Genomic DNA, 8,867 nt, shown 5'->3' with positions numbered 1-8,867 from the left:
ATTGCGATACAAGCCACGATGTACAAGCCACAAGGCCTAGACCAGATATTGTCGGAACCCTCATGACACATGCTAACATGCACGCAGTGGGCCTGGGACATGATGAGGCTTACAGCCTCTTGTCGAAGAGGAACCAGCATCCTTTTAGGTGGGCTAGCTCCCTCTCAACATATCACTGGATGGAGCAAGGCCTAGAAGTCCCTCAAGTCTTTATCTTCCTTGAAGCTGAAGTGGGATCACAGCGTCTACTCAGAACTCCCAGTACAAGACAGAGAAACACCGAGCCGTTTATGTACAGAACTAAACTCCCGGAATTGTGCTAAATCGTGTGATTTAAATACTGGTCTATCTGGGGATGAAGACCAAAGCACCGCGCAGTCCTATTAATAATGAATGGGTTGCCGTATTCTAATCCTGTTAAGCACACGGTTGCCCTGAAAATGTATTAGTGCTGATGTGTGTTTGTGAATTAAGGCTGCAGTGCATCAGGTTTATGAGCCTAATTGTCTATTCAAAAGGCTATCGCTTTATCACCTCATGAAAATTAAAAAGGTCCCTTTTGTGGGAGCGTTCTGTTAATCCTCCCAATGATATTTTCTCTTTCTTTTTCATTTCCTCTTTATTGAGCGTTATTGTAATTTAAATGCAACTGAAGCAAATCCTGCCATTATCCCGAAATTGATTATTAAAATAACACTGATAATTATACCCAGGTAGTAGAAAATAACGCGAGTGCAGTTCAGGCAGGGAGATTAAACACACCCTCCCTCCGTTATGCCAGAAGAGTCACAGGTCACTAAAAATAGGAGAACGGGCCAATATATCTCTGACATGAGGTAAAGATTTAGTGGCTGTTCTACCTCAAGGAAGTCTGAGTAATTTCTACTAAAATTATTATCTGAATCAAAAATGATGTCTGATGAGATGGCCTGAACAGTTTATTTGAAAATATCTTACTACTAGGCTTTCAGGGGGCTATCCACTTTTTTTGTCTGTGTCTTTTTTTGAAAGAGTTAAAAAAATTCTTCAGATGAAAAAGAGTCATATCTGGTACCTGGTCTCTATTGTCAAATAGCACCCAGGGGAAAATTTTTAGTGAAATTCCATTTGGCTGTATCTTAACACCAAAAGAATTCATCTGTTTTTATTTTTTAAGTTAAAAAAAAAAAAAAGACAAATCTCTTTTTCTTTTAGACTGTGTTTAGAAAACTCAAAGGTATCTTTGTCTTTAAACTTCAGCCGACTCAGGATTTGTGGCTGCTTTGTTTGAAGAATTTTCTTTTGAAAAGCAAAGTTTGAGGAGCAGAGAAAGTGCGCACAGCACTGCCTGCGCTGATGCCTCTGGCCTTTTCTCTTTAGGGGATTTTCAGAGTCTATTGCCAAGTGTTGGAAGCAGTGGACAGAGGCACAGGTGACTATTTAGCCATGGAGCGAGCAGGCAAGGAGATAACCATTGCAGTGCCACTGGGAAGAGAGAGTAGTCAGGGAAAGTTCCTCTTTTTAAAAATAATATTCAAAGATGCTGACGCGGGGAGAAGGCACAGGCCCCTCAGCCACAGGATTGGATGTTACAGATGGAACCTTCCAGGCCATACTCAGTTCGGATACAATTCAGGATTGCTTTCTTTGGAAAACCCGGTGGTTTCGAGCATTGTTTGCAGTGTGTGGCGTCAAGCCCAGTAAAATGGCCTTTAGAGACGAGGGCTGGTTTCACCCATCGGCACTGGGTTTCTTTCTCCAGGCACAGCTTCCAGACTTTAAGGATCGTATCTCAGTTCATTCACACAGGGTTGCTTTGGCCTGCTGTGTCCATGCTCAGCTATGGCGTCTGCTCCAGCCCAGATCACTGGGACACTGTCATCTCCCCTGGCCTGCTTGCTCAGCAGTGGCATCCTCCAAATAAGATGATGACAGTTGGGGGACTTGTTTTTGCTTTTAAGGCAAAAGCAGAGCAGACGCTTGGGTGCTGGCTGTCATCTCACCACAGGACAGGAGAGCCAATAAGTGAAGGAAGCCAAAGGAGGAGGGCACAGGCAAGGGCAGCAGGCACCCAGAGCTGCCAGCCCTCCTTGCCATGAACCGCTCTGTTCCTTTCCATTTGTTTATTCATTTGATTGCTGTATTTAACCCGTTTAGGTTGGACTGTCTGTCTCTTGTACACATTAGAATTCTGTCTGTGTCTTTAATCCAGTAAAGAAGGCTGTTCTGTGTGAGCTGTACTCATGTTCTCTGGACAGATGTCCTACAAGGGGCAGTTCTGGACTTAAGAGACACAGTCTCAAACGCCAGTGCAACCGGACATTGCATATTCGCAGCCAACAGTCAAACTGCACTAGTCCTTATCATAAACTCCTGTGCGTTACCCAGCAGCCTCTGCTTTCCCAATCCTGGCTTGGCACACATCAGTTTAGGAAGCATGAATGGTAGTTATGACAAGGTATGCATTAGTCACAGATAGCTCTTTGCAAGAAGCTATAGCCTTGGTGGCTTTCAAACAACCTTTAAAACGTTTAGCACAACATTTAACATCTTACAAGTTTCCGAGGTCAAGGTTATAATGTGACAGTGAAGACATGGGACAGGTTGAATTGCTGCCTGCTGTTCAGGCCCTGGAGTGTTTAGCGTTAATTGTCAGCTCCACATGACCTGGAATCAATCACCTTGGAAAAAAGAGCCTCAGTGATGGATTATTACCTCAGGTTGGCCTCTGCGCATGCCTGTTGGCCTCTGCACATGCCTGTTGGCCTCTGTGCATGTCTGTTGGGGGTTGTCTTGATCGCCTTAGTTGCCTTAGTTGACAGGGACGAGGAAGAAGGAAAGCTTTCTGGGCCTTTGATTGCTTAGCCTTCACCCTCCCTGACAAGTTCATCTGCCCTTGTGGCTGCTGCTTCTTTCCTTTGCTTCTCTGGGCTTCGAATATGAACTGAAGATCAGTTCCTCCCTAGGGACCCCCTCCAGGCTTCCGTGTCAGCATCAGAGTGCTGAGACACACCCAGCCTCATGGAGTGAACAACCACAGAGTTCCCAGCCTGTCCAGGGTGAGGCAGCCATGTTTGGACTACTCTAACCATGGCACGTAAGCCAGGTGAATAAACCCACTCTTAATATATATTCACTCAATCAATTCTGCTCCCCCAGAGAGCCCAAGAGAGGTCCCCTTTCCAGCTGATGTGGTGGTTGGTAGGTAGGATGGGGTGGCTTGTGACTGTGGGGTTCTTTGCTCGGCCCCTCCCCTTCACAACATAGCGGTCTATTTCTTTGAGGTCAGTGGATTAGTTTCCTGTTTGCAGTATAGCAAATGATTGCGGAGTTATTGGCATTGAAAACTCACACACACACACACACACACACACACACACACACACACACACATGCATTCTTTTCACATCTGTTCTGTGGCAGTAGTGTGTACACAGCACGGCCCAGCTGGTTCCCCTGCTTCTGGTCCCATGGGTGTCAGCAGGGCTAGGGTGCCTTCCCGGAGGTCATGGCAGCTAATGCCTGCTCCCTTGGGCTGTTGCCATGATTCTCTTCTTTGCTGAAGAGTGAGGTCGCCTGATGTGCCCTGTCAGCTGAGGGATTTCTGGGGTTCCTAGGAACCTTTGTCCATTCTTTACACATGTCTTCTACTCCTCAGAGCCAGCATGTGGACACTTTCTTGTGCTGGGTGAGGTGGGGTGGGGTGGGGTGGGGTGGTCTGGGGTGGGGTAGGGTGGGGTAGGAGCAATCTCCTTTCCCCTTCCCAGCCTTTTACCTACTGCTTTGCTAGTAAATCTGTCTGGCAATGGCCAAGACCGTTTTCTGTTCTCAGGGATGTGTAGGCTCATCTCCATATTTAGGATGTTGGTTGTTTCCATAACGCCATTGCAAAGCCTCCCCCTCCCATCTAGACTGCGGGTTAGTAAAGACATGGAGCATCACATAGCCGTCTCCTGGCTGTAACCCACCAAGTTGAACTAGTACTGTCCATACGTGCATGGAGGTGGGGTCATGACTAGTAGCATGGCCAGCCTGTCAGGGACCACTCATAAAGAAAACCGACTTTCTTTCCCCTAGTAGCCATCAACTGTCAATAGCTGCTCGGCCAGCAGTGGGAGCTCACGTGGCCCTCTCCTGTCTGTGTTGGAATGGCGACTGGCTGGATCTCACGCAGATCGCGTGCAGTCAACCCCAGCTGTGAGTTAATGGGTGAGATGGTGCAGTCTCTTTTGTCTTGTGACATGGCACCACAGTGTTCTGGAATGAGTGTGCGGATCTCTTTCTGAGTGAGGAAACACCGTTGACTGTATCAGAGCCAGAAACACAAGCTCTTGTTCTCATCTGCTAAAATGGAGTCCCATGTGAAGCGATGGCCACACCACAGGCCAGCCAGCAGCTTCTGCCGTTTTTTTCCATTGGGTTAGAAGCAGCCACCATTTCCACCTGGACTCACGGAAAGACATCAGACCTGGCAGGGTCCCTGGGGCCAGCCTAGGCCAGGTTCACCACAGAGGGCCAACAGACAGCTAGATGGGATGGGCTTTGCATGTTCAAAGTTGTTAGAGAGCTGCCTGTTATCACTGGTGATGAAGAGGGGAGAGATTCATACACTTTCTGGAACATTCTTCTCCCTTCCAACATTCTCAGGCAGTGTCTTTGTTACCTGACTTCCCGTTTGTTTTCATTGCTGTTTCTTCTCTACTGTACACAGGGTCTTCTGGGGAAGGCGGGATTTCCCCAGTGAGTGGTCTGACCTGTCGTAGAACCTGTGATTCCAGCCTGAGAAAAATTGTTGTTTTTGTTGTTTGTGTATGTGTGTATGTATGTGTGTGAGTGTACATGTGTATATGTGTGCATGTGTATGAGTGTGTATGTGTGTATATATGTGTGTATTTGTGTGAGTGTGTATATATGTGTATGTGTGTATGTGTGTTAGGGATGTGTGTATATGTTTGTGTGCATATGTGTATGTATGTGTGTGTATGTGTATTGTTAGTTTGTATATGTATGTGAATGTATGTGTGTGTATATGTGTGTGTATGTATATACGTATGTGTATATATATGTGTGTATGTATGTGTAATATGTGTGCATGTGTATATGTGTATTGTTTGTGTGTATATGTGTGCATGTGCATACATGTGTATGTCTGTGTATATATGTGTATCTATGCCTGTACATCCCTCTGCTTGTGCAGAGGCCAGAGGAAGACGGTCAGATGTCCTTCTCCATCACCCTAACTTATTCCTTGATACAAAGGTGTCTCACTAAGTTAGAGCTAGGCTGGTAGTCAGCAAGCCCAGAGGACCTCCTGTTTTGTCACCCACAGCAGAGATAACAGTCTTGCACATGGCCAGTTCAGCTAATTCTTTTTTCTGGGTGCTGAGAATTTGCGTTCAGGTCCTCAGGCTTGGGCCACAAATGCTCTTACTTTCTGTGTTGTCTCCCAGGTCCCCAAGCCTGACTATTTTTATTTGTTTGTTTGAGACAGCCCTGGCTGCCCTGGAAGTCTATGTTCAAGACTAGGTTGGCTTTGAATTCATAGAGTCACCCTTGTCTCTGCTTTCTGTGTATGGGGACTAAAGGTACGTGCCACCATGACTGGCCAACCCTGTGTTTTCAGTAGAGAGTGATCGAGTGCCTGGAGACTATGTTGATGGATGTGTGTATTTCTGTTTGGTTTGAATACAGGGCATGCTCTTGGCCTTTTTCCTGGCCTGAGGTGGCCCTTGGAGGAGAAAAGGATGCAGTAAGAATGCAAAGACGCTAGCTACATGGGCCTTCCTTAAGGGGTGTATCTGAGGCAGGCATTTTAAGCTTCACGGAGAGCCTGCCTACTGTCTCCAGCCTTCGTGCTGTCTGCCTCACTACTCAACTCTCCTGTCTCCATTTCTCCAAAAGCCATTTGCAAACGACGACGTTTCTCACGCGTAGTCTAGCTGCACATGAGGCGTGTGGAATGAGCTTGGCTCAGTACAGAAACCATGCCTCTTTGTTAAGGAGAGTCTTATCAACACCCTGGCAAGACGGAGCACAGACACCATTAAACGTCAGCATACAAACCTGTTTCCTGGATTTATATTCACCAACAAATCATGACTATGTTCTTCCCCAAAATAGTGGTACTTATTTTGCATCTTTTCTGAAATAGACTATTTTCCATTTTGTCTTGAGTACAAAACAACCCGCCTAGCACAACAGTGTCTGCTGTCTGTGCTTTTACTTAGTTCAAATCGTCCTCTACATTTCAGCTTTCTGTTGGTGTTCTGAATTGTGTGTGTATGTATTGTATGTGTGTGTGTGTGTCTGTGTGCATGCAAGTATCTCTGTGTGCATGTGAATGTGTGTGTCTATGTGCGTGCATGCGTGAGTGTGAGCATGTGTGTGTTTCCAAGTACTTTATCTGTGATACATTGGAGGCCAGAAATTGACCCCAGATGAATTTTATAGCATATTTAAAATGCTACCCTTTTCCATCATCAGTTGTGTGTGGCACGAGGGATATTCTGAAGTAGTGGCTATCATTCTGTGTTTCAATTTAAAATTCAATTCAATTCACATACTTGTAATTTAACAGTGCGGCACACATCTCCTCATCTTTAATAAGATGCCATTCGACATTGCTGCCATGTGTGGAAAAGAGATGGGGACACCCCCCCACTCCCTCTGTGTGTACACACACCTATCAGTTGTGGATGTGAGCTCTGTTAGTACCATGTGTTTGCTGGGATGCAATCTCTCATGTCTCGTCTCATTTAGGATGAAACTCAAGATAGGACCTGAAGTGGCTGTCCTGCCTGATGGCTTGGGAGAGGGGACTGATTCTGAGATGTATTCTGAGATGTAGCCAACCAGCTTGAAGTGTCAGCAACCTTGATAAGTAAAAGTAAGAATAAAGGACTCTTTAATAACTGAAGTCTTACTCCCTGTCTTATTTTGGTCTGTGACAGGGCCATTTCACCCGAATGTCTAGTCTGTCACCTTTATTACAGCATCATTTTTGGGGGGGGGGGGAGAAATTGTCTTATGTAATTTTAGAAGTCCTCAGTGCTAGAATTCTGCATACTTTCTTCTCCCTGTGGCCCGATTTTTCCTGAAGCTGTACCTACATGCTTTGTTTTCTTGCCATAAGACTGATATGTGGAAGGGAAGCTCAACTGGGCCCATGGTGACTTTGGCTAAGGCCCTGGATGTCCCTGCATGGAGACAAGACAGAGAATACAAATGGCAAGGGACACATTTGCTATTCCGTTTCAATTTAGATGCATTTCTGGCTTTTTTTGTGAATAGCCAGGTGCCCATATAGCCGGGTGGACTGCGTCTGGGGGAGTGGACTCCCCGCAAGCACCCAGATGCCCCATGCACATTGCCTAATGTCCTGGGCTCTGCACAACTTTTGCAAAATTAACACGCTCACCAAATATGTTTTTCTTGCTCATTAACTCGATAAAGCCCACTGGCTTTTTAGAATCACAGCAGCAAGTTGTAAATGATGTATGAAATGAAAAATCTTTTCTCACCCAGTGAACAGGGAGAGAGCGCTGACGGTGCCCGTCACTGTTGCTGTGGCTGCAATAATGTCTAGACGTCAGTTGTCCTATAGCGGTGGTGACCTCAGAAGCCGGCAAGGGTGGCCCAGTGGTTACTTATTCCTTCACCCACTGTGTGGGGGAGTCAAAGGCGACATGGCTGAAGGAATCTCACAAAGAAGCTGGCAGCTTGTCTCTGGGGAGAGCAAGACCTGTGTTCTGTCGCGGGGGGCGGGGGGGTCGGGCGGGCGAGGGGATTGGTATGTCCCTCGTGGGTCCATTGATGCTTGAGACTTTGATCTTTGGCAGTTAGCCTTATTCTGTGTCCAACAAGTTTCTGTTGGTTTAGTTTCCGTGACAAGATAGATGAATATTTGCATGCTCAGGAAAAGGCCGGGCATCAATGAGGACAAAATATACATAAAACTTACATAGGTCAAATACAGGGACTCAGGCTCTGCCCCTAGACTGCCTACAGACTAGTCAGTCAGCACAAGTGAACATTTGCTCCTAAATGGAATAATTTTGTGGTCTTTGTGTGTGTATGTGTGTGTATAACTGTCTGTGTACATACATGTGTTCGTGCAAGTAAGCCTGTAACTGTCGATACACAGTGTGTGCAGCTGCCTGTATATGTGTGTCTAAATGTACTTGTGCAGGTAAGCCTGTAAGTGTAAATACACAATAATTGCATGTACATATGCATGTGTAAGGCTGAGGACAGCCCAGGCTCTCGTCCCTCAGGCACTGTCCTAGGGACAGTCCCTGACTAATGCAGGCACCATCCCCTATGACTTTGGAATCAGGATCTCTCATTGGCCTGGAACTTGCCAAGTAGGCTGGGCTGGTTGGCTAGCAAGCCCCAGGGCATCTTCCTTTTCTGTCTCCATCTCACTAGTCCTGGGATTACAAGTACATGTAAAACACTGCTTTTATTTGTTTATTATTTACAAATTCAACCTGAGGATTGAACTCAGGTCATTGTGCTTACAAGGCAAACACTGGCATGTATGCTGAGTGCTAATTCACCATTCTGAAATGTCTGTGTCAGCAGGGAGGTTGCATTGTAATGGGAGGGCTGTGTATGCACATGTGCTTCTGACCAGGGGCCTGGTGAAAAGAGCCTGAATGCTCGCTGACGTCAGGCTTTCATCGGAGAAGATGCCGTTTGCTGACTGGCTGTCACATCCCTGGGCCAGAAAGCCCTTCCCCTCAGTCAAGACCGAAGGGTTTACTTGTCCCTTGGTGCCGTGATTGTCAAGTTCATCTTGGCTGAAATTGTTGTCCTCTGGGTGCTTGATCATCTGTCACCTTCTTATCTACCATCCAGTGGGCTTTCCTTGAACTTCAGGAGGCTTT

Source organism: Acomys russatus, chromosome 21 (genome assembly GCF_903995435.1).
Source record: "Acomys russatus chromosome 21, mAcoRus1.1, whole genome shotgun sequence".
In the NCBI taxonomy this organism is placed as follows: Eukaryota; Metazoa; Chordata; class Mammalia; order Rodentia; family Muridae; genus Acomys; species Acomys russatus.
This window is presented reverse-complemented; position numbering follows the sequence as displayed.